Source organism: Neofelis nebulosa, chromosome 4 (assembly GCF_028018385.1).
Source record: "Neofelis nebulosa isolate mNeoNeb1 chromosome 4, mNeoNeb1.pri, whole genome shotgun sequence".
Taxonomy (NCBI): domain Eukaryota; kingdom Metazoa; phylum Chordata; class Mammalia; order Carnivora; family Felidae; genus Neofelis; species Neofelis nebulosa.
Genome location: NC_080785.1, coordinates 36,542,637 through 36,570,094, shown reverse-complemented (window position 1 = coordinate 36,570,094; position 27,458 = coordinate 36,542,637). Strand labels below are relative to the sequence as shown.

The 27,458-nt window shown below is 36.3% G+C and overlaps 1 protein-coding gene across 12 annotated transcripts in view; it reads left to right on the top strand.

The window, feature by feature from the left end:
- Positions 1–27,458, top strand: part of FOXP2 (forkhead box P2) — a 568,827-nt gene that overhangs the window by 417,079 nt on the left and 124,290 nt on the right. The window lies entirely within an intron of this gene.

The window sequence follows — 27,458 nt, the reverse complement described above, 5'->3', positions numbered from 1 at the left end:
TAATATCTAATATAAGGTTCTCTTTTCCAATAGGTAATTAAAATATATATTTTTTAAATAATTGTATTAAATAGTTCAAGAACAGAAGAATAAAAAGCAAAAGTGAATTACACTTAAGGGTCTTATTCTGACTCTGCCACAAACCAGTTAAATAAGTTAAGGAAGCCACTCATCTTTTTAAAATAGAGACTTTGGGCTTAACTGATGGACAAAATATTACAATATGTGCTTTAAGATTTATTTTTTTAATCAAGTTATAGGCATCTTAATTTTTCAGGAATAGCTGTATCTTGTTGGGTATTAGTTTATGAGTTAAGATTTTATTTGTTTGTTTGTTTTCAGTTACAAAGCACTTGTTTACTAACATGCCATAGCCAAAAATAATGTTTTGGAATCAACGTACTAAATCCTGTATGCGTGGAAACCATTGTGCAAGTATCATTTTGTACAATATCTGAAGAAACTTTGTTCTTTTTAATGCCTTGAAGTAGTTTTATAAATTGATTTTAGAAGAAACAAAAGCTACACAAAGAATGATTTTACCTATGTATTTTATTTAATAATCTACAGTAAAATATGTTGTGATATAATACAATTTAGCAAATTTCTACCTTTTTTACTTCTTCAACTTGAAATGTTAAAATTAACATCAGCAGACAAAACAAGAAATTCTGCAGTAAACTACTCAGCATTTGTAAAATTTCGTATTCTCGGAATAAACCAAGAATAAAGTATGAAATATAAATAATGAAATATATATTCTAGAAGAAAATAATAACTGTAGGATATGGAATTAGACACTGATAAATAATTTAGGTTTTAGGAAATTATAAATGTTCATGCATGCAGTGGTAAAGAATAATGTTGAATATTTCCTTTTCAACCTAATTTCTGATTTCTAGTATGGAAGAATTAGAAGGAAACTAAAACATCTTGTTTCAAATACTAAAAGTAACAAAATAAAAAAAAATTGCAATATGGATTTGAGTAGAGCAATGCACTATGATGTAGAAAACAAGATATTTTTAAAGTTTTTTTATTTTTTCTATGTATCAAAAAGATAAGCAGTAAGTCTAATACATTGTTTTTATTTCATAAATCATAAATTTTAAAAAGTTTAACTTAAAACTATTCACAAGGACAGACTATGCCTGTGTGGTACTCATTTTCCCATTAAAGTACAGAACATTTCTTAAAAGCCAGCATGAAATAAGCAGTTTTACAAGAATGTTATAGAATACAACCTTAAAATATGATGATGTTGCCACCCGTGGCCAGCTGCTCAAGGCTGACACCCTGTGGAGGAGGGTCTAGGATGTCCAGTCCATCATTGTTAAGTATGCTTCAATGAAAAACTTGTATCTCATCTAGTCATAGCATGTAGGAGAAAGAACATACGTTTTGAGTATGAAGCCTGCTTTGTCCTTAATCAGGAAGATTTTGGGTAGGTAGAGTCCTTGGAGTCCATGTCGTGGAGGCTGTTACCTCCTCTCTAAAAAAGGGACAAAGGACACCTATCTTGCAAGATTGTTGTGAAGACTAAAAAGAATACTGTGTGAAGTAACTAGCGTAAATTCTTGCACTTATAATGAGTTAATAAATAATTACTGTTATGATCAGCTCCAGAAATTTTATATTTAATCCAAGGTTATGATAAATATTCTATAATATGGTTTCAATTGTTTGTCCATAATTTTCACTATTCACTACATATGCCTAATTTATAAGAAAGCAGCACTGAGTGTTTTAGGTACTACTAAAGTATCTCCCCCTCCTATATGCCCCCACAACATACATATTGCACAGTTGCCACACACAAAATTACTTTTTATTAATTTTTTTAACATTTATTTATTTTTGAGAGACGAGAGAGACGGAGCATGAGTGGGGGAGGGGCAGAGAAAGAGGGAGATACAGAATCCAAGGCAGGCTCCAGGCTCTGAGCTGTCAGCACAGAGCCCGATGAGGGGCTCAAACTCACGGACCGAGATCATGACCTGAGCTGAAGTCAGATGCTTAACCTACTGAGCCACCCAGGCATCACCCAGCCACCCACGTGCCCCTCATAAAATTACTTTTTAACGTTTGCCTTTCCTACAAGGCTGTGAGCTCTATAACAGCAGGGACCATGAATTTCCTGCTCTTCTCCAGTGCTTCACAATGCCTGGTGAATAATAAAGCTCAGTAAATACTTGTATAGATGGTATGGAGCCTATAAGGAGTCTGTACTGTATTGTTTAGGTAGGAGGGGCTTTAAAGGCTTTTGATAAGCAGGTGATATGATCAAAGCAGTGATTTGTTTTTTGTTTTTTTTTTTAAATTTTTTTTTTCAACTTTTTAATTTATTTTTGGGACAGAGAGAGACATAGCATGAACGGGGAAGGGTCAGAGAGAGAGGGAGACACAGAATCGGAAACGAGCTCCAGGCTCTGGGCCATCAGCCCAGCCCAGAGCCTGACGCGGGGCTCGAACTCACGGACCGCGAGATCGTGACCTGGCTGAAGTCGGACGCTTAACCGACTGCGCCACCCAGGCGCCCCCAAAGCAGTGCTTTGTGAATATCTCATCAACAGTGGAGCATTTGGAGGATGTTTAGGGGGAGGGGAGTTGCAAGGGGTCTGGAATAAGGATAAACTTTAAAAAATTATTTAAATAGGCATATGATGAATTGATCCTTAGGCATGTGGAGTTTGAGCTGATGGCAAGAAAAGTAAGTTAAAGTAACAAACTTTTAGAAAATTAGAACTTGACAGAGAGATTATAGCCAGAGACAACTATTTGTGAAATAATCCAGAAATGATAGATGAATCCATGAAAGTGGAGATTTCTGACAAAGATGATTTACCAAGAGGAGCTCAGTAACATCCACATTTTTAGAGCAAGAAGAAAAAGAAGCAAAAGGAAAAAAAGAGAGAGAGAGGAAAAGAAGAACCAAATTAGCATTTATCAATGAAGGTCAAGGAAAGGAAGAGCTTTTAAAAGGTGGCTCTTGTCAACCATATCAAGCAATGTCCATGAAGATGAGCATTTTCATACATACAATTTTTAATTGCAACATTGGTGATTGTTGATCCCCTAGTTTCTTTGTCATTCATCAGTAACTCTTAGAATCTGCAGTACTAAAGTGATCAAATAATGAATCAGAAAAAAGAAAACTTACTTTTACAAGAATGTTAAATAGAAAATTGAGAGTTAGTAAATATACTTCTGTTTTCTCAAATTGCTCTGTCTCTGATTGTATAAGTAAATGAAGTAAATATGCATTGCATATCTAATACTGAGTTCCCATAAGTTAATCTGGAAGAAAACTGCTTTCTAGGAGGTTAAATTTTCTCTTTTCCTACCAACCAAAGCATGTGTTCCATTGTGTAATCCATTAGGATTCAAAGAACATATTCCCTTGCCTTCTCTATCTTAACTAAAGTGAGGAAGAAAGAAATAGAACATTAATATTGTTAAGGGAGCTCTCCATAGGATTTAAGATTTAGGCTGTGAATTTTATCTTAAGATGTTTGGAGGTGTTATACAAGCCAAATTGAATGACAAAGTGAACAGTGTGAGTACATGATTAAAGACAAAAAGTGAAATTATTTTGAAATTCGCTTACATTTAAGATTCCTTGTGTTTCCTCAGTGGATTCTATTCACATATTTCGATCATCCGCATTCTGTATTCCACTTGGTTTTCTTAAAATTTCCCCACTGTCTTCATCTTTTCTACTATATTGTTTCTTCCTTTATTGTCCTCTTCTTTTCTCTCATCATGTAGTCTTGTCCATTTCACTTAATCTCTGTCCCTTCAGTCCCATATTGAGAAAAGAGTAACTTTAAATGCCTGTAATTACTCAATTCTATCTTGAACCTAGAAGATATTCTAGCATATCATCTTACAAACAAAATAGAAAATCTGTGCTCCTTTTTTACAGTCCAGTATCCACTATTTAGTTCTTATCTTGCCCCAAGAGAAGTTTCCATTATGCAATTTTAAGTTGTAGTTGTAGTATGCAAGCAACTCAGTTCTTGATGATCTTTGACACTTGGATGGACCTGGAACCCTGGAGCCTTTCATTTACTGCTAGAAATCCCATTACTGATGACAGACATTTACAGGTAGCTGTTTAAAAGTCACCGTCAGAATGGTTACATCATTCCTTAAAGCCTTTTGTTAGATTTTCCAGAAAACTCATTGAGAGGTGAATATTCAAACTTGAATTGCTTGGGATAGTTATATTAAATGGCCAGTTTTTAAAGGAGATCTTAGGTTGTGCTGATTATAATTCATTAAATAATGCTGAGTTTGGAAGCACAGCATTTGAAATGATCAAACAGAGGTATAATGAATTGTTCTTTCAAAAATATTTAAGCCGCCCTACCTTAATATGAAAATCATATAAGCTCATTATAAGAATCTAACACGATTTTAAGTTAAATTATGGTTGGGCACTAAGTTACTTTTCCCAAAGGCACTTAATAAATATTAATAAATTGCTATAGTGTAGTAGATTTTTTAAGATGAAAATTATGTTCTCTGATTAGATGAGGAAGAAACCACTCATGAGAACTAATTATAGTAGACCCTTGACATTCACAAGGTATGCATCCTGAGATCTTCATGAACCCTCAAATTCAAGAAATTCCCAGTTCAAAAATGTGAAGAGGTCTATGCAGGCTTCTTTCCAAATACTATTCTTATTCTGAATTAGGCTACCATTGTCATGTGCAAACTGAAACATAAGTGAATCGCTTCCAGCTTTCAGTAAAAATTCTTTCTTGACTTCAAAATATCTTTTTTTTTAAAGAAGAAATTTTTTTAAAGAAGAATTTTTTTTAAAGAAGAATTTTTTTTTTTTTTTAATATCACAGGTTTTCCTACATCGGTGAGAATAGGTAGAGAACAGCAAAATACATTCATAATAGAAGAATCATGGGGGTGGAGAAGTTAGTTTATGTATATGAGAAGTCAGCCATGTAAAGAATGGATCAGCCTCCCCCCAGCATGCTTGATTCACTTTCATGGCCTGACAAATTACAGAAGTGGAATGCCTGGAACTTTGGAACTTGGTGGTTTGAAAATTATCAGACCAATCCTCAACGTCTGTGATTTTAAGAGCCCATTCTGCTAGATCTTATACTCTAGCATATATGAGGAAGAATCCAGAGTGAACAAACAAGTTCCCCCTACCTTACTTGCTGATATTTTAAGAATTGGGAAAGGCATTCAATATAAACGTTTTTTCCTCCTTCATTTTAAATCTCAATGACATTAATAAATTACCTGGAGTACTCTTTCAGAGTAGAAGTTGCCTGGAATATTTTTTAGGGGCATGTAAGAAGGCAGTGTCTTAGGAATGAAAAGACCTCTTAGAGGTTCAGTAGATGAGTAGAAGCTTTATTTTAATGGCCATGCGTTGTTAACTGGCCTAAGCATTCTGAGCTTCATATTTTATCCCTGAAATGAGAGTCTCTGCTTACATTCAGTTCACAGCTGGATCACATCCAGCTTACCTGGTGGTTATTTTTTTTTTTTAAGGCTTTGTTGTTTGATCATGCCAATTTTTATAGTTTTGCCATATAGACACAGAACATGCAGTACCTAGTAGTAAAGCATTTTGATAACACAAAATAGAAAATTCCTTCGCACAGTGCACACATTCTTACACTTCTAATGCTGACACTTGTGCTGCTGTAAAAGCTGCCACCTTGATATCTTCTGCTAGTGCTACTGCAAGTCCTCAAGTGACAAACCAAAGAACATACTGAGCACTGATGTGCTGACATGAGGAAAATCTGTTGTCTTACAGAAGAACTGTAGTAAATTCTTCAATAGAATATCTTTGGAAAAACAAACCAAAAAAAAAAAAAAAAAAAAACCAAAAACAAAAACCCACAAACAATAAAATCATCCTCTTCATATTCCACCTTCTTCCCATAGAACCAAGCATGTAACAGACATTTAAAACATACTAATTGGTGATTGAAATATGACTAAAGTTTTAGTTTCTCCAAAACTGGGGCATCATTGATACTTTTCTCTTTATTACAGAAGAATATATTTCCAATAACCATCATCAGTCTCCTGTGCAGTCTTAGAGTTCGCTTAGGCCAGTGTTTCTCAAATCCAAGAAATACTTCAAAACATTTAAGAAATGGAGAATTGGGGATCCACCCAAGACCATTCAGTAAAAATTTGAGGGGGTTGGATTTTGGAAAAATCAAAATATTTTGGACTCTCCAGAAGATTCTAATGCAGCTGGTCCACAGAGTCATATGCAGAAATCCCAAACTACTTTTCTGAAACAGTGGGACCCTGTAATAAAAAGTACTGAATCTGGGGGCGCCTGGGTGGCTCAGTCGGTTAGACTTCTGACTTCAGCTCAGGTCATGATCTCACGGCTCGTGCATTCGAGCCCCGTGTTGGGATCTGTGCTAACAGCTCAGAGCCAGGAGACTGCTTCAGATTCTGTGTCACCCTCTCTCTCTGCCCCTCCCATGCTCATGCTCTGTCTCTCTCTGTCTCTTACAAATGAATAAATGCAAAAAAAATAATAAGTGTTCTGACAATTAAAAAAAAAGTACTGATTCCGAATTATCTTATTACAATACTGTGGCCTTTTAATGTCTGGAACTCTGTTCTTCAACCTACACAATGAAAACTGCTGAAATAATGGCACCTCATGTTCCTACCAGATTCAGCAGCCTTTGAATCCTGTCCTGTGTTTTGTTTTGTTTGTTTCCATATATATATATATATATATATATATATATATATATATAGTCTTCAAACCTGAGCTAATTCAAAAGGCCCCTGGCTAGGTGCCTTGAGAGGTCTCTCTCCACTTATCCATGGATAATGGATAATTTCCAAATAATCCAGGATCATTTCCAACAATATTGTCAGAATTTTACTTTCAATCAGTTCTCATCAGTACTCTCAATGAGTAAAATCTTCACTAATGAACTCATTCTCTTCTTGTATCTTTGATCAAAACAATTTGTTTTCTAAAGCCCTCCAACATATGCACTATGTCCAGTTGGCATCCCTTTCAGTGTTAGAACCTTAAGGAAAAGGCTCATTGACTTCAAAGACCGCTGTCTGCTACAGTGGCCCTCGCATGCTGATCTCATTGTTCACCGCACACTTTTTACGTGGTATGGGAGCGGCAGTTTCTCTAACATTACTTCGTGTCCCCACAAAGCTGACCTTGCCCTTCTTTTCTCAATATGCATTTCTCCACCTTCATCTAGAAAACTTCTGGGTACCTTTTACATTCTCGTTGTCAGCTACTCTGAAGTCTCTTTTGATACTCTCTCCTGCCACACACACAATGTAGATTTAATTATTCATTTCTATATATTACTTCTATGTCATATACCTACTTCTATTTTTATAGGTATCACACTGAATCAGAATTACTTGGAGGCTGGGATTCTGTCTTATTCATCTTCACATTTCCAGTGTCTGGCACATAGTGCATTTTGGGTAAATGTGTGGAGTCCATTCATCAGGGCTAGTTTATAATTGAGTTTCTCCTTTCTGCCATGCTCCAGATTTGTTTTTTTTTCACTTGCCCGCTGGTGCATGCCGACTTAGATAAAGTTGTTTTAAACTGAAATTATTTATCTCTCCCAACCCTTATACAATGCTTTCATCAACTTTTCTGATTTGTGTTCTACCGTGTCCAGATGTAAACCCTTCTGATCTAATTGGGTCATATTCCTCTGCTCTAATGTGAAAATTTCCCTTTTCTTCAACCTCTCACCGTGGCACAAAAGGCTATATGTCATCATATACCTGATACATCACAACCATGACCTAATCCTTACTGCCCACTGAACATGCTGTATATTTATTTATTCAGTCATTCATAGATATTTACAGGTTGTTTCTTATATACCAGGCACTTTCTGGGGTGACATGAACCATAAGAACTTTGATACCTATTTGCCTTGGTTTCTATTTCTCCCATCTGTTTGGAAGGTCATTCAAACCTACCTACCCACTGCCTGCTACCTTAGTTGCCAGACTCCTACACACAATTTAAGGCCCTATTCCCTCAAGTCTTCTCTGACTCTTCAGAGAGAAATAATCCCTCACCCATGTGTATTTCGAGAACCCATATCGTATTTTTATTTTATCATCCCATATATGTTAGTTATAAAGATTCAGTTACATGACTAGATTAGTTGCATGAATCAGGTCACATTACCCACCCCCCTCTCACATTGCTAATTTATCTTGTCTTAGCTCTATTAGGCAGTCTGTTTATGACTAATATTTCAACCGATTCCTTTTCCTGTGTAGATAGCATGTAATATACTTATTTAACAATAACAATTCTTTCTCCTTTTTATCTTTTCTTAAATATTTTCTTTCCTGATTTTATCTTCTGGTTTATTAATTTTATAGATACATAACATTTTGCTTACAATAAGCTCTTTCCCCCTATTTATTCTGTTTTTCTTTTTTGAACAAGATATACTGCTTGATTATTCTGTACTAGCAATGTTCTTACCCTGCTAAATATCAATGATACTTTTCCTAAGGAACTGGAAGTAAGAAGTGTGCTTAGCAAAATTATACCAGAAATGTACAAGATTACAAATGAGATGTGAGGATTTTTCAAATATCATCAAAGAACTATACTTTCTGTATGATTTATTGGCATATAACTTTTATGTGTTGATTGTATCTATTGATTTAGCCATGTGAATTTCAAATATTTCCACTGAAATACTGCCTAATTTTCTATGGAATTTGTCAGCTGCTCTTTTTAAGAATATAGATTTATTTTTCTCATAAAGCATGAACTCCTCAGATATGCAGTCTATATTTGGCTGGTACAACTGCTCAAGGATAACATGAAAGACCAACGTTTCTTTTAGCCTCCTGCTCTGCCCCTGTGTAGCCTTTGTCTTCATGGTCACAAGATGGCTGCCCCTTTTCCAGGCATGTTCCAGGCGGAAAGAAGGGGATGGCAAAATACAAATAAGCTTGTGCCAGCTGAATCAGAGCCCCTTTAATAACAAGTGTTCCAAGAAGCCTTACATGGTAGCTTCTGTTTCCTTCTCGTTGGCCTGAACAGTATCACATGAACACATTGCTTCAACTGAATCTGGGTAGCTGATTGATTACGTTTGACCAGGTACTTTGTTACACTAAACCCAAACTTTTCATAGGGAAAAAAGGAACGATAAATTTTGCATCAGGCACCTAACGGTGTCTGCCACTAACAGTTTGCAATAGATGTTAGTGCCAACTCATTTGGCCCAAGGAATATGTGAAAAGAGATGATATGACTTGAGATACTTCAGTGACAAGTTTTGTTGTTATTGTTGTTGTTTTTCTTCTAGGAAAATTTAGAAAGACACAAACCTATGTATTAAAGTGACTAAAGATGAGTGGGTTATAGGACTTAATTCTAAGCTTTAATATTTTTAGTTATAACTAAAATGTTCCTACAGATCCAGTATATATTCAGTACTGAGGAAAGCACAATGCGAGATCAAGTAAGCAGAGGTGATGCCTCTCCTCCTGGAAGTTGCTGCTGATGCTCTACAGGGCTGGTTAGGCACCCTGGTGCAACATGCATAGGCAGTGAAACAAATACTGAGAAGTTTAAATAAGTAAAGCATATGCATATATTGCATGTAGAGAAACAGTGTTTTTTTTTTTTTTGAAGGGTGATTAAAAAAAATAGTCCTAGAAGCCGAAATTTAAATAAGTTAAGGTCAGGAGAAAAATTTTCATTTGGCTATTACGTATTGGGTTGTGGTATTGCTGGAAAGCTCGAGAAAGTTCTGACTTTCTTTCCAGCTATAGTGAAGACAAAAGATGTATTTCATACTTTTTCTATATTTTCTGCAATTATCTGTGTTATAAGCCACCACACTAGAAGAAAACAGGAACTTTGTGGGGTAAGTAGAAGTTCGGAGGAAGCCTTGTTCTCCCTTCATCTCCAGCTCCACTGACATGTATGAGTTCCTGCTGTGTTCTGGGTTTCAGGTACTTTACCCCTGATTGGTCATTGTATTTCTACCTAACCCAGAATTGGTTAGTGCTGTTCCTATTTTACCTATGAGGAATTATAGGGCCAGAAAAGTTCAGTAACTTTCTCAAAGATCCAGGGATGAATATAAGTTCTGTCTGATTACAAGGTCACCTTTTTCATGAATGAATAATTTCTTTAGGAATTCTCAGTTTGGGGACAGGTAGGAAGACAGGAAGGGCAGAAATTTCTCTTCCTGCCTTTGGCTGCCTGTCTGGTTGAAGGATGACCTTTCTGGGGGAGTAAGAATGGGAGGTCCTTATGCTATATGTGACTATGCCCCACCAAACTGGGATTGTTCTGCTGACTGTGTGTCAGCCCTTGATCCAGGGCACCTTGAAAATGAGATTTAATCACTGGCTTGGACCTAAGATGCTGTAAGTGTGTAATGATTTTTAATAATCTTACCTTCTCTAATAGGTCCTACATGCTTTGTAGTAATTATCCAGTATGAAATTAAAATGAACTTAGTCCATCTTCTTCTCAAAATACATGGTTTATGGAATTAGTGAAATTTGATTTTATCTTTCAAACAAAGGAAATAGTATAATGAACTTTCCTTTGAGAAACACATCATAGGGGCATCTGAGTGGCTCAGTTGGTTAAACGTCCGACTTCGTCTCAGGTCATGATCTCATAATTCATGGGTTCGAGCCCCACATGGAGGTTTGTGCTGACAGCTCAGAGCCTAAAGTCTGCTTCAGATTCTGTCTTTTCCTCTCTCTGCCCCTCCCCTCCCCTACTCACACACTGTCTCTGTCTCTCAAAAATAAATAAACATTAAAATTAAAAACAAAATACATCATAAATTTTGAAAGCAAAGTAAGCCAAGTGACCATATTATTTTTATTCCCTAGTAAAATTATGATCTTTTTAAGGATTTGTTTACCTGTTTTTTATCTTGCTCTTCCTGTATGTGGTTTCTTTTCATTTTATTTCTAATACTTACTTGCAGTGGTCATTTTGCATATCATTAGGCAAGAAGATCAAACCCTGATACCTTTCCAGTGCAGGCAGCTAAATGTAGACTAGGTGCAAAGAAATAGGGAAGAGTTGGAAAGATATAATATTTGAGAGCTCATTTTCCCTCTAAAGAAGATGTACATTTCTTTCTCTCCCTTTTTACATTCTTTCCCCTTTTTCTTTATTACATTTTTTCCTTTTCCTTTCTCCCTCCCTTTCTCCCCCACTCTGACCTGCAGGACCCATTTTGCACCCCCTTTAATAAATACTAGAATATTGAAATCAATCTATGAAATACAGAGATGTATATACATATAGTAAAAAAAAAAAAAAGGTGGGGTTCTCCTGGGTGGCTCAGTTGATCAAGTGTCTGACTTTTTTAAATTTTTTTTTTAAGTTTTTATTTATTTTTGAGAGAGACAGAGCACGAGCAGGGGAGGGGCAGAGAGAGAGGGAGACACAGAATCTGAAGCAGGCTCCAGGCTCTGAGCTGTCAGCACAGAGCCTGACTAGAGAGCCCAACTCACAAACTATGAGATCATGACCTGAGCCAAAGTCGGACGCTTAACTGACTGAGCCACATAGGCGCCACCCCAAGTGTCTGACTCTTGATTTTTGCTCAGGTCATGACCTCATTGTTTGTGAGTTTGAGCCCCACATGGGCTCTGTGCTGACAGTACAGAACCTGCTTGAGATTCTCTCTTTTCTCTCTGCCCCTCCCCTGCTAGCTCGCTCTCTCTCTCTCTCTCTCTCTCTCTCTCAAAAATAAGCATTAAAAAAAAAGAGACTCAAGTGGTTTCTGATTAGTGATTCCTGAGTCTTTGAGAATACATGAACTTGTTGAAGCAATGTGCAGTAAGAACCCAAGTTTCTGATGGAGCACTGATAAATGAATTACTCAATGCGAAGATGTATCTTGCCATCACTAAAGGGTCAAAATGGCATTGATTCACAATGTCATACCAATATAAATTGCTTTAAAGGAAACATCTGTTCTCGACATAATTGATAGTGAGAAATGTTTCTTAAACCAAATTAGAAATGATTACTTAAGCAATTGATGTAGTTATTTTATTTGGCATTCCCACTCAATAATTTCCAGCACTGCTAAACTAAAGGTTGGCTAATATATTTTCTCCCCACTCCCTACCTTTTTGCTTCCTATTCTATTCAACTAGATACTTAGTTAATAAGAAGAGAGTTCAGGAGTAATGTAGATATAAATTGAAAAGCCTACTCTCTATAATTTCATATGAAACAAATGATTATCATGCTCCAATGGAAAAACCACAAGCAAAAAACAAAAGAGCAGTAAGATTTCAAAAGTGGTTTACAGTATTTCCGTGTATTAGAATTTACATCCTCAGTCAATCAATCCATCAAAGAAACATGACTGAATGCCCTCAGTGTGTTAGACACTTTGCTAGGCAGGCACCAGGTACCACAGGGGTTTCAAAATGTTCCTATCCTAAGGGAGTTGGCAATCTGGCTAGATAGAAATTCAGGATAATAACCATTTTTCTAAGCCATTTTAAACAAAACTCAGTGGTTTAAGGTAAAAAAAAAAAACTCTGCTTGACAGTTATGGCTTTTTAGAGCATTCTATGGAATAAATTGGATTTTTCTTTTCTCTAAGTGTTTAGTGAATCAGCCATCACTCACAGACTGAGCAAAATAAGGTTTTCCTCATTTTTGTCCCTCCTAAGGCATTGTTTGTGGTTCCTTAAAATTTGTTGAGGACTGAGTTCCAAAATCTGAGAAGTATGGAAACAAGTCTAAGCATAACAAGTAATAGGATAGAGATGATTAAAAGGAAAATGGGAGAGCCAATCCCAAAGGGGGTTTACTTTTACTCCGATTGTAAAGCAGAAGAAAAGGAGAAAAAAGTATTTTAATAATTTCTTCACATTTAAAAGAAACCCTCGTGCCATAGGTAGTTATGTATTTATATTTCTGCATTGCTGAGACTAAGGCAAAAGTATAAACCCTGTTTTAATAAGAAAAATCAAGAGCACTCATGTGATGAATCTTCATGTCTGTAAAGGTTTTTAGGAGCTAACGTGTTGTATGAAAAATATAACTACTGTTCTATGTTTTATTGAAAATCTTCAAGTAGCCTAATTTTGAGTGATTATTAAAGCAATGTGTGCTCACAAAAAAATAATTCAGGCAGTTCCGAAAAGTATGAACAATTGAAATTCACCTGAACTCCAAGCTCCCGGTGATCGTGTTAACACGTGTATATATATATGCGATCACCTGCATTTCTGTGTGCATCCGTGCGTGTGGTATCATTCTGCCAGTCTAGAAATGAATGCAGGTTTATAGTTTTTAGACCTCTTACATGTAAGATTTATTTGTATATTCATCCATTGGAGTATAGCTTAGTTTCGGATCTAGAAAAGCATGAACGTGTTGTAAATGACCTGTCAGTGTTCAGCTGAGGTTTTGTAATAAAGAGAAGAGGTCAGATTCTGTGGTGTCAGGAGAGGCTTTGGATCCAAGGATTGGCTCCATCACTCACTAACTGTGTGAGCTTGGAGAAGGCAGTTTAGTTGTGTAACCTCATTTTCTTTTTTCTGTCAACTGAGAAGATTTGACTTTGTCTGCAGCTCTAGAAGTTTATTATCCTAATCCTTTATTTTTAGCAAAAGAATAGACCTTTTCAGGAGCTTATATTTACAAAAAATCAACCTTCTTTACGGTTACATGTCAAAAGCTTTTAACTTTGATAACGAGCTAGTTTTTGTCGATAGCAAAAACAAAAAGAAACAAGATTATTTTAAAATTTAGAAATTTACAGCTCATTTACTGAGGTTAAAATATTCTGATACTCAAAGAAAAAGTGAAATTTGTTGTTAGAATATTATACAATTGCGTATTCATTACATACAAATATAGTTTTCATTCCATTATGTTCCACATGCCCCATGACATGCCAGCTTATCTGTTTAGAGTACTTTTCTGTGCGCTCAATTATATATGTAAGTTTTTTAATGAAGAAAAATAAAATAAGGAATATTTAGAAATATAATTATATAGAGGTCACAACTGTGAAAATTGCTTTTCTCACAATCACTATAACTTGGTTTTATTGCTGAAATTATATAGTAATAAAAATTATTTTTCTGCTCCTAGAGTAACCAGTCTTGGTTCTCGGTAAGAATTTGCACTATATTTATCTAAATAGAAAATAGTTCTTTTCTTTTATTATAGTCACTGTTGAAACAGTGTTTTCTGGAGGTGCTTGGGTGGCTCAGTCAGTTGGGCGTCCGACTTCAGCTCAGGTCATGATCTCACAGCTCGTGGGTTCAAGCCCCGCGTCAGGCTCTGTGCTGATGGCTAAGAACCTGGAGCCTGCTTTGGATTCTGTGTCTCCCTCTCTCTGCCCCTCCCCTGCTCATGCTCTGTCTCTGTCTCTCTCAAAAATAAATAAACATTAATAAAAATTAAAAAAGAAGGTGTTTTCTAGTACATAAAGCCATGAGTTGAAATATTTCAGATCCTGTGAAGTGAAAAAAAAAGAAACTTTAAAATATTTTGTTATTAAAAATGTTTTCTCCTGTTTATTTATACTAATGGCTATTATTCAATTGAAAACCAGCTCTGAGTGATAAGAAAGAATATTCTGGGGTCAGAATGCCTGGTCTATAAGGCTGGTACAGGTTTTGAGAGTTGAGCAAATCACTTAACTCTTTTGACTCTCAGTTTCTCTTATGCTGAGAATTGGTAAATAATGAGCATAAAAAAATGTAATAGAAATGCAAGCTACAATGAATGTTTTAAGTATTTTCATCTTCTACTATAATGAAAGCACTTGTAAAAATGGGATTCTGAATGAAATACTGAACTAAGAATTGAGGCATTCAATGTTTACTTCTATGGAAGTCAACAGCCTGTAAATAAACAGATCGTCTCTATTGCTCTAGTTCATTACTGTTCATGCTCTCATTCAATTTTCAGGAAATAAATAACATCTTTAGAAAGCTCTAATTTCATTTCCCATGCATAATAGAAGATTAAAGAGAGACAGTTTTGTTGACAGATTACATGGGTCTCTTAGATTCTACCAGCTAGAATCTTAACTGAATGATTTAAATACATGAAGTAGAAGAATATGTAACAATAATAATCTGACTTCCTTTTTGATGGCACTGAGTATATATTTCAATACACATAAACAAAGTGTATCCTTTACAAGATGAAAGTAAATCTCTGCTCATTAAATTATGATATAGTTTTGTTAAAACATAAATGGAATCCAGTTTAGAAAAGATGTTCCAAAAGATGCCACAATTATCCGTGTTGCAAACACATTTCCAGATCATTTGTAGCTATTGCTTGATTCTCCATTAATGCATTTGCTGTTGATTCTCTGGTTATATTTCTTACTGAAGTTTTCTAGATATATTTTTATTGTTCTTTTTAATCCTTTTTGTTGTGTATAAAATACATGTTACATGTTACTTAAAAAATAAGAAAAACCTCCAGCGATAAAAATCAGTATTCTCACATGTTGAAACAGAGGAGGCCAATAATGTAAGGGTTTTATGCTTATTCCACTAATTTGGTTTTATACTTATTCCTCTAATTAATGTTATTATTTGATTTTATGCTTATTCCACTAATTAATATTGACTTAATAAATATTATGGCTTGTATAAAACTTTCACCAAAATTTTAAAAGTCAGGAAACATTTAAAAAATAAAAGATCTTCGAAAAATAAGATGCGCGCATTACTGTTTGGAACACACACATACCCATTGAGATTAATGTGATGTGATTTGTCCTGCAGCTGCTTCAAATTAAGAACAGGTGTGGAAGACAGATTATGCAAATACTCATATTAATGTAATTGTCAAATTGGTGTGTTTACCATTGTGCTTTTAAAGAGTAGACTGTACTCCTATTTTAAATGTAAATTAGCTTCATTCTTGAGAGCAGCTATTGGATAATGAAACATGGTCCTGGCTTAGAAATGAATAATTTCTAAGAGTAACACAATTCTAAAATTTTGACATTTTCTTTCCTGGTAAACTGTTTAATACATTTAAAAAATGGCGTCTCTATACTATTTTTAGTACATATATAGCCCTGGTGGTTTTGTGCAAGTTTGTGATCCTGGCTCTGGGCTACTATTTTCTTTTTCTATTGTTATGCATAGTGATTACTGTGATAGCTTTTGCTCTCCTTCCATCTTTTCTAATTCAGAACACATCTCAGCTGTCCATCTTTTTGTGGACCTAAACTCTCAAAAATAAATTCTTTGGAGAAGTTACATTATATTTATTTTAATAATCTTACCTCGTGGAATCTAGTTACTTTCAATTGTATTTTCGTATTTTAAGTGTCAAACACTAATTTTGATATTTTAAACCATGTTTTGCGAATACAGAGCAGCCTTTTACTACTAGTTCACTCATGTATCTGTGTGAGGATTTTGTACTTGCTCAGTGTAGTGATACAGACTCCCCTGCCCAATAAAGGGCTTTATCTTAGTCCCCATCCGGCCTTTAGTGACAGGTGTTGTGGGTGATCATAACTAAATAGGTGACTAAGCCAATGAAAAGGAAAGCTGAGGCGTCAACCAGAGATGTTAGAGAAGTCACATTTCTCATGTTCCTATTCTTTTTTAATGCCTCTTTTTCTCTAACAAAAGAGAGATTCTAAAGCATTTGTGATTTTATTTCACTTGGCTACCATATATATTCAGTGCTCACTTGATGTACCCGATAATGTGTTTATTTATGCTGTCTTATTTCAGAATAGGAAACAGGCTTGGAAAGGTTAAATTACACTATCTGAGGTCACATAGCTGGTAGTTTGAGCTGCTACATGAATTCAAGTCTGTCTGATTCCAATTCCTGTGCTTTTTATCCTGGTATTAATCACTGATAGCATATGCCTCTTAATTGCTGTCCAAAAGGTCTCTCAAATTTTTCATTTTTGGAAAACAAGTTTAAAATAACAAGGATGATGAGGTATGAAACGGGAATCCTGCCTTTTCTTGATTGTCTTCATTGTCCAGGATCTAGATCCATTTGTGACTGCGATAAAGCTGTGGTTTGCAAGGGAAGAGATGGGGGAATGAGTGGAGACTCCCTGGAGGAGTCTCTGTCACCACTATGGTTAAAAGATTCTACTGGAGTGATTCTGACTTCCAATATTCCTTTCTGTCCTGTACTTCATCATCTCCACCTGTTGGGAGGCACTGTTGACAACGCAGTGGGACTTGATGATGCAGTTAGATGTTTACCCAACAATGTGTAGAATAATCTTTTGATATGAAAAAAAAAGTGCAGGGCAGGGCTGGGACTCTGCGGGAGTTTCTCTTGGCATCATGAGAGTTTTCTATGCCTAATGGGAAGAGTTTCTGTCGGAAAGAGTACTATTTTTAAATAATTGATCCTCTTCCTTAAGGTTTCCTCTCTACCTCACATCACAGTCAGGAGGGAGAAGAGGTTGATAGGGAGCAAATTATAATCAGAGATGCCAACAAGATAAGCTTCTGTGTGTGCAGCTTGCAGTCTCTATTCCTCATTAAAGAGTCTATCATTTATCATTATTGGCAAGAAAAGGAGCTGCCACTGAGACCAACAGCGGATAAAAAGTAGCTGATCCAAGGGCTGCTGCTGCTTCCCCTGCAGGGATCAGAAAAGGACCTGCCACAACTTCTAGTCCCCTCGTAAATTCCTAGGGCTACATGATTTCAATTGCTCCTCAACGAGGAGTAAAGCACACGGTAAAGGAGACGCTGATACTTTCTGAATTTTGACCAATGAAAGTATGATTCAGTGTTTTGTCGTGATGCGTAATAGATACAGCAGTTGCTCTGCGTACTTCATTCATGGAGTCAAGTCCAAATCCGAAAATACATGTCTATGGAAAAGATTCCTGAGGGGTAATTAAAGGTTTTGCCCAGTCCATCGACTCCAAGGACATGTAGGGTTAGCGCCTCCTCCAAAAAGGCAGTGAATGGCTCCTTTTTGTCCTGCCACTCACTACTTACGATGTATCTGTTAAAATTGAGGATAGATGCATTTCAGAAGTACTTTAAACAAGAGTGTCTTACTTCTAGTATGACGTTTAAAAGTGTATCACTACAAGACCATCAGCTAAGCTAAGGTTTCTACTAACAAAAAATTAATAACTTTATGGATAGTTTTTGTTGTTTTTGAAAAAAAACAAACAAAACCCTGAATCAAGTTGAAAGCTACACAGCACTTCTAATGTATTACTCTCTGTTTTATTTCACCTATTAAATTATTAGTTTAACTTATTTCATAGTAATTTTAATTTTTTTCAGATATGGAGATTAAAACGTAAAATGCATTTTTTTTAATTAAGCAAGAAAGGCTTTTTCTTTAAAAAATGTTAAATCCCTACCCTGAATTCTTGGGCTCTAACCCTATGTCCATACATTCTTGGACAATGTGTCAAGGTAAAAAATCTAAGGTTTATGCTTGTGCTCAGTGTCTTGACTTGAAATAGTCAGAATATTGACTTACTTAGAAATTGGAAGCTGGTTTAATGCATTGTGCCAGCCGTCCTGAAAGCCATTTCAATAGACTCTGTACCCTGGCATTTGTTTTAGAAATAATTGCATGCAAATGTAGCTTAACATCTGTACTATGTCTCTTAATCCTAACCAGGCATTTTCCATTAGATGGAGTCTGAAAATCACATTAAGAAAAATATATCATCTGTGAAATTATATTCTGAATGCCCCAAATAGCAAGGAAAGGGGCAATATCCAGTAAATCTAGTACGAAGCATTCCTTTCTTTTTCTGAACCCCAAATTTTAAAAAGTTCATTTCATTTCCTTGAGTGCTGCATTTATAAAATTGAACTAAGATCTTATGTTTTCCAAAGTTTTCAGTGTAGTTAATCACAAAACTTTCTGGGAGATAAAAATATCCTGGTGTGTCACATCAAGTTATTTTTCTTAACTTTTGCTTGGTAATACAAAAGTTAATTTAGTTCTGTACCTTTATTGGGACACGATTCAGACACATTACATTTTAGTACTCTTCTGGTCTTGCAGCCCAGTTTTCCAAATGAAATTTTGATACTGAACTGACTTTAAATATACTTGAATTTACCAGTAGACTTAAGGAATTGGGAAAAAATAATAAGGAATAAGACATATGTAAGGTCCTAGGAAAGCAGCTGACTGGACGGAGGAGGAAGGAAAATTCCTGGAAACAAAAAGTGATTTCTTGCCACCGTAAAGATTTTAAAAGAATCACTTGTGCCAACATGTACTGGTCAGTTACTTTCAGGGTCACAGTTATAGTATTCTAAATACTTCCGAAATGTTTTATGTATTTAACCCTTCAATGAATCCTCCAAGAGAAAAAGCAGATGAAGTACACATTTAGTGATGAGAAATTTGATGCACGTGAAGGCCACTTTACGTGATGCTCTTGAAGATCTGGCCTCTGCTTCTCCCTTTTGTCCTCATGCCTGCCACCCTGTCTGTTCTCTGGCCTTGCTAGACCATCTGTCTATGTTTCTCTGAATGCAGCAGGGGGTCATTTAGCTGCAAGCCTTCGTATAGGCTGCTCCTTTGATCTTGAAAGCTCCCTACCTCCACCCACCACATACCCATTTTGTATATCGACATCTACTCATCATCACCTAGGCTAAAATCCTTTTCTGTCCTTCCTCTATGCTTCCATGGCACCCTGCGCATCCATCTTTTATAGCATATAATATGTTACTAGTCACTAGTAGTTTGTCTTCCTGATTTGACTATAAATTCTTTGGGTTAGGTGCTACCGCTTGACTTTGTATCCACAGAAGTGAGAGGGACCCCCACCCAAAATTTGGTTCAGATGTCAAAGCTCATGACACTCCAAATACCAAGAGAACTTTGAGAGAAATTTTCTTCCTCACACAAGAAAGAGACTCCTGGGGAGAGCTGACTGGACACCAGCAGGTCCAGGAGGGAATGGGTTGGGTCTTTCTAGGGCCTCTGAAGTGAGTTGGAGAAAAGATCCCTTGAGTGGGGATTTAAGTTTCCCTACAGTGGCAAAGGAGAGGTGTGTGCGCAAGCTTTCTGCCCAGACATTGGACCAGAGGGGAAGGGGAGGTTGAGGATTAAAAAGAAGTCAGCAGCCAAGATAAAAAATAGAGTAGAACTCATTATGGTGACATAAAATATGTGATCAGTAAATCTGTGGTGTCCTGTGCTGGCATACAGGACCGCTGCTCTGTACATTCTCACTTCATAGAGAAAGCTGTTTTCCCATGGCGTACTCTGACCCTATATTACCTCACCTAACTCAAGGTAGCAAGACACATCTACATTTTCTTTCAACTACAAAGTAAAAAAGAAGAGCATAAAACTGGGACTGTTATTCTTATGTTTGCATAGTGATTTCTGCTTAGCCTCAACACACTCAGGAAAAGGAAAAATCGTATTACATTCAGTATGTTCATTTTATCAATTCAGTAATTATTACATACTTAAATTTTTCTCTTCTGCCCTCCAGATGTTCATGAGAAATCCAACTCCCTTTTTTTTCAGAAGAGCTTAAAATATTTTCTTGAATAAAATAAGCAAGCAAATCACAAGAAAAATTACAATAGTCACTAATATTCTGTAGGAGTATCTCAAGCCAGAAGTGTCTGTTAACTGCTGCCTTCATCCCCTCTTAAAATATAATAACTACATCACTTGTAGGAGCACTGTGGGCATCTTTTGTTTTTCAGTGACTTTAGACACATGAGAGATACTTGATTAACATCCCTGGAGATTCAAGTTGTCTACATAGTCAGGGAACAGTTGTAGGTCTTATCCTTCTCACAGACGGCAGCCAGGTCATCTGTCCCATCCTTGATCTCAGCCTCACCTGTGCAGACAGCCAGGTGCTTGGGTAAGAGGTGTCCATATCTTTCTATTCTTGACTCCTCTGCTGAGATTTGTAACAAGGGTGCCAATTAGTGCCAGTTATGATGGCAGTTTTCTGAGGTGAATGAGACAGGATTGACAAAAACAGAGCGAAAAATCTGACTTCAACATTGTTATATTCTGTAATTTTTCTTAATTCTTCAGTACTTTTTCACTATGAAATGGGGATCAAATCTTATTTTGGAAATTTCAGTGTGTTGAGTTGATTACTATTAAGTACTTTAAAATCACAAATCTTCCCAAGTGTCTGTGGTATCTAGATGGAGACAATGGCAACCTTCTGAAAAAAGTGTTGACTGACTAAATAGAATGAAATAATGAAACTTACCTGTAATGCAAATATCCTGAACACAAAAGACAAGGTTTCTCAAAGTAGAATTAAAGAAGCTCTAAATCACAATCACCAAGATGCTTTTTTAAATGCATATTCTTTTACCCTATCCCAGATCTTTTGCATCTGATTCTCTAGGAATGTAGCCTTGAAACTGCAGTTATAACAACTTATCCAGAGATTTTTTCACATGCTAAAGTTTGAGAACCTGTACAATTGTGCACAGAAGCCTTAAAAATAAATACAAAAATATGACCTTTTGGGGCGCCTGGGTGTCTCAGTGTGTTGAGCATCTGACTTTGGCTCAGGTCATGACCTCGCAGTTCATGAGTTCAGGCCCTGCTTCGGGGTCTCTGCTGTCAGCACAGGGCCCACTTTGATCCTCTGTCCCCCTCTGTCTCTGCCCCTCCCCCTCTCTCAAAAATAAATAAACATTTAAAAAGAAAAGCATGACCTTTTGTAAATAATTTCAGCTCCTTTGACTTCATTTCCCTTGTCTGCAAAGTGATTCTTTGATGGCCACATCATGTGCTCCTCAACTTTATGTGGGTTTTGCAGTCTGTGCCACAGGGGGAAAAAAAGGAAGGCAGGGCTAACCCAACCACTTTGAGCCACTGGACTAAGGAAATATACAAAATCTTTTCCAGGCATTAGTCCTGTTTTCTTCACCTTTTCTTCAGAACTAGACAGCTTTGAATCTGTTTTTCAAACATGGGCTGGAGAAGGATGAAGCAATTTGAATTTGCTAAGCCAACACAGAACGTCCTGGCACAACCCTGGCCACACTTTCCCGGGGGCAGTTTCCATAAGATATAATGAATGGCCTCAAAACAGCCAACCAAACCAACAAACTAAACAGTTGGAGTAGAAGAAAGGCCAACCAACTGTTTAATTTTGTTCTTGTTTTATACCAGGTCAAGAGTGGCCATATTTCTTGACTAGCTAAACACTTTTTTAAAAACTTGTGTACCTTTAAAATGTGGACTACGGTTCCATTCAGATATCATTGTATTTCAGCTTTTTTTAAACATGTTAAAGAAAAGGGCACCTGGCTGGCTCAGTCAGTGGAGCATACAACTCTTGATCTTGGAGTTGTGAGTTCAAACCCTATGTTGGGTGTAGAGATTACTAAAAAATAAAATCTGGGGCACCTGGGTGGCTCAGTCGGTTGAGCGTCTGACTTCAGCTTAGGTCATAATCTCACGGTCCGTGAGTTTGAGCCCCGCATCGGGCTCTCTGCTGACAGCTCAGAGCCTGGAGCCTGCTCCGCATTCTGTGTCTCCCTCTCTCTCTGACTCTCTCCCGTTCATGCTCTGTCTCTCTCTGTCTCAAAAATAAATAAACATTAAAAAAAATGTTTTAAATAAAAAAATAAAATCTGAAGAAAGGTTAAAGAAAAGTTTGAGCACAGCTTCCGCCAGCCTCGAGCAACAAACTTATTTAAAACATTTTTATTTGTTATAAACGATCAATATATAATTCTTGCCTATTTTTCTATGAAACGTATACCTTCATCAACTTTGCAAAAATTATATTCTTTCTTTTAGAAGTCACTTCACCTTGTTACTGAATGCAAACACAATCATATTAATTTTTGCTTTGCTGCATCAGGTTTCTAAAAAGCTAAAAAATAATGTATTTTATTTTAATTTTATTGAAATATCATTGACATACAATAATATATTAATTCCAGGTATGCAATGTAATGATTCAACATGTATATACATTATGAAATGATCCCCACAATAAGTCTAGTTAACATCTGTCACCAAAGTTATTGCAGTATTATTGACTCTATTTCCTATGCTGTACTTTACATACCCATGACTTACTTAGTTTATAATTGGAAGTCTGTACCTCTTAATCCCTTTCATCTATTTCACCCATCCTCCCACCCCTCTGGCAACCACCCATTTGTTCTCTTCATTTATGAGACTGTTTCTGTTTTGTTTTTTTGGATTCACATGTAAGTGAACTTATATGGTATTTATCTTTCTTTGTCTAACTTACTTCTCTTAGCAGAATACCCTGCAGGTCCATCCATGTTGTCGCAAATTGCAAGATTTCTTTCTTTTTTATGTCTGAGTAATACTGCATTGTATACATGGATGCCACATCTTCATTATTCATCATCTTTTGATGGGACTCAGGACGCTTCCATGTCTTAGCTATTGTGAATAATGTTACAATGAACATAGGGGTACATATATCTTTTCAAATTAGAGTTTTTGTTTTCTTCAGATTCAGAAGTGGAATTGCTGGGTGGTATGGTATTTCTAACTTTTTGAGGAACCATTGTACTGTTTTATTTTTTCTTTAATTTATTAATTTATTTTGAGAAAAAGAGAAGAGGGAAGGGCAGAGAAAGAAGGAGAGAATCACAAGCAGGATCCCCACTGTCAGTGCCAAGCCTGACAAGAGGGGGACACTTAACCAACTGATCCACCCAGGTGCCCCATTCCTCCCCACTGTCTTCTCTAGTGGCTGCACCAGTTTACATTCTCACCAATTGGGCCCAAAAGTTTCCTTTTTTTTCCACATCCTTGTCAACACTTGTTATTTCTTGCCTTATTGATACTAGCCAATCTGACAACTGTGAAGTGATATCTCATTGAGGTTTTTTTTTTTGTTTTTTTTTGTTTTTTTTTTTTTTTAATTTTTTTTTTTTCAATGTTTTTTATTTATTTTTGGGACAGAGAGAGACAGAGCATGAACAGGGGAGGGGCAGAGAGAGAGGGAGACACAGAATCAGAAACAGGCTCCAGGCTCCGAGCCATCAGCCCAGAGCCTGACGCGGGGCTCGAACTCACGGACCGCGAGGTCGTGACCTGGCTGAAGTCGGACGCTTAACCGACTGCGCCACCCAGGCGCCCCTCATTGAGGTTTTGATTTGCATTTCCCTGATGATGAATGATATCAAGGATCTTTTCATGTGCCTGCTTGCCATCTGTACATCTTCTTTGGAAAAGTATCTGTTCAGGTCCTCTGATTTGGAGCATTTGTTTTGTTTGGCATTGGTTGTATGAGCTCTTTATATATTTTTGATACTAACCCCCTATCATTTGTAAGTATCTTCTGTCATTCAGTAGGTTTCCCTTTAGGTTCATTGTTTCCTTTACTATACAAAAGCTTTAGTTTAATGTAGTCCCAATAATTTATCTTTGCTTTTGTTGCCTTTGTGCCTTTGCCTGAGGTGATAGATCCCCCTTCCACCGCGGAAAAAAAAAAAAAAAAAAAAAAAAAAAGGATTGCTAAGGTTGATGTCCAATAGTTTACTGCTTAGGTTTTCTTTTAGGAGTTATATGGTTTCATATCTTATGTTTAGGTCTTCACTCCATTTTGAGTTTATTTTTGTTGTCAGTGTAAGAAAGGTCCAGTTTCACTTTTTTTTGTTGTTTTTTGTTTTTTGTTTTTGCATGTAGCTGTCTAGTTTTCTCGACACCATTTGTTGAAGAGACTCTCTTTTCCCCATGTATATTCTTGTCTCGTTTGTCATGGATTAATTGACCATATAGGTGTGGGTTTATTTCTGGCCTCTCTGTTCTGTTCTGTTGATCTATGTGGCTATTTTTGTGCCCGTGTCATTACTGTTTGGATTAATATAGCTTTGTAGAATGGCTTAAAATTTGGGATTGTGATACCTCCAGATCTGTTCTTCTTTCTCAAGATTGTTTTGCCTCTTCAGGATCTTTTATGGTTCCATATATATTTAAGGATTATTTGTTTTAGTTCTATGAAAAATGTTCTTGGTATTTTGATAGGGATTGCATTCACTCTGTAGACTACTTTGGGTAATATCATTTTAACAATATTAGTTTTTCCAATCCATGAGCATGGTATATCTTTCCATTTATTTGTGTCATGCTTAATTTCTTTTATCACTGTCATGTAGTTTTCAGAGTACAGATATTTTACCTCCGTGGTCAAAAGATTTTTTATTCATGTGAAAGAGGTTTTGATTTGTATCATGAAGTCTAATGAGAGACTGAAAGCTATTTGTATGCAGATATGATGTCTTGGGAATTTGTGTATACTTTACAGCATGTAGTACTGCATACATAGTAGGACTTTAATAATATTTTTATTTGAAAAAAAATTGAATGTTCTGAGGCAGTAATGACAGCGAATAAATATTAAGTACATTGTTGAACATATGGGTTCCAGCACTGTTCTAGATACAAATCAGTGTATTTGATCTTATGATGGTGTCATTTATTACCCTTCCTAGAGAGAGGGGCCAAGAGAGGCTAAATAACTTGCTCAAGTTCACACCGCTACTAAGTGTTGAGTCAGGATCTGAACCCTGTCATACTGTCTCCAGAGCTAGTATTTTTGTTTTCAACACTGAATGGCTTACCTTTTATTGTTTTAACAGAAAATTACAATGATCCATATTTAACAGAAGAATAGATTCCTTCTGAAGTTAATGTCGAAAGCTCATTCCAGTACACTGTCCTGGCCTTTTCACTGTTAAGAGGTTCTTTTGTGCTTATTTGAAACAGATGCAAACATTTAAAATATCCATTCACATTGTATTTTCCTGCAATTTGTTGGAATATGTCAGATTGCCTGTAGGAGACCCATTTCTAAGTGACTGATTTCATTCGCCTTGCTACTCCTTTACAGACCCGCAACTTCATGAATCTAGTAAAGCATGGTTGATTAGAGACTTATTAGCCTCTGTCGCCAATATTCTATCACTTTCTGTTGTAGAAAGCTCTAGGACAGGCAGGAGAAGAAGTTGGGTGGGTTTTTCAAAGCACAGTTTTTTCAACCAAGCCTTTTGGCAAGACAGGGTGACGGGCTAATGGTAGTGCAAAATTTATTCCCACATACTTTTAACTCCAGGAGTTATTAGTTTGGAGTTAAAAGCTTTTGCCTTTCAAATGATTTGCTTTCTCCTATTATTGTTCTTCAGTAAACTTTAAGTTGGCTTTCTATTTTCACAAATTTTGCTTTTTAACTCTTGCTTGCTCAACTCTTTCTTTCTTTTTATTTTAATTTTTTCAAAGTTTATTTATTTATTTTGAGAGCTAGAGAGCAGGGGAGGGACAGAGAGAGAGAAGAAGAGATGGAGAGAATCCCAGGCAGGCTCTGCACTGTCACTGCGAAGTCCGACTCGGGGCTCAAACTCAGGAGCCCAAATCAAGAGCCGGTTGCTTAACCAACTGAGCCACCCAGGCACCCTGCTTGCTCAACTCTTTCTATTGTTTAAAATGCATAGACTTTATAATTTTGCATGCTAAGTGGCAGGGGCAAAAAAAATGTCACTGTGAGTCGTTAGTGTGGGGCAGTCCCTATCTCTTGTCCCTAAGGATCAATGAATGACACTATCATTTTAGTGTACTTTATTTCTATCTGTGTTAACAAGAATGATTTGGCATTGTCCATCTGTGAGTGTTTTGGTGAGTTAAAGTTTCTGATTAATAAAAATATGACGTTATGGATTTTACAGAATCAAAAAATAAGGAAAATATACTTTGTACAGTGAGAACATATATTTTAATGATCTGAAGGTCTCTCAGAAGCATGCTGTGTATCAAAGTTTATCTCATTGTTTATCATTTAAAACCACATTTGGGAAATGTTTGAGAAGCAACTCAAGAAAATACGTTTGGATTATACTTGGATTTATTGAAATTATATTTCTGAGTCATTTGAGCTAAGAATGGAGAATATTCTCTCTCACCGTGAAGCTCCAGGCTACTTTCATCCCAAACCTCTCATCTGTAGAGAGGAGTAGTGAAAATCTCCTCATAATAAAATCCTTCTGATATTTTCACACCTGTATTCCTTAAATGGTACCTACACCATTTTATTCCATAGCATCTTTTGTGTATTCCTTTTATCACTGTACTTGTACATTATCTGGAAATTTCTCATTTCTATATTTCTCGAGTGTCGAGGCTTATTATGTAAGCTTCTATGTATCCTTCCTTCTGACCCCGTGACTGGGATGGCAGATCTTCAGGACTCCAGTGTGTTTTGTGGTATGTTGAAGACACAAAGTACAATATTTGATTTGGGTGCTCTTGAAAGAGTTTAAGGTGATATTGCTTATTTATGGAGTTTAGTTTTCAGTATAAATGTAAATAGTGTCATGGCGCCTTCGGAGTTCTGGCGATGCTCACTTGCTTTTGCTTTTATGTTGACGAGTGTTCATCTGAGGATTTTTTGTTAGTATGGTTCATTGCTACAGTA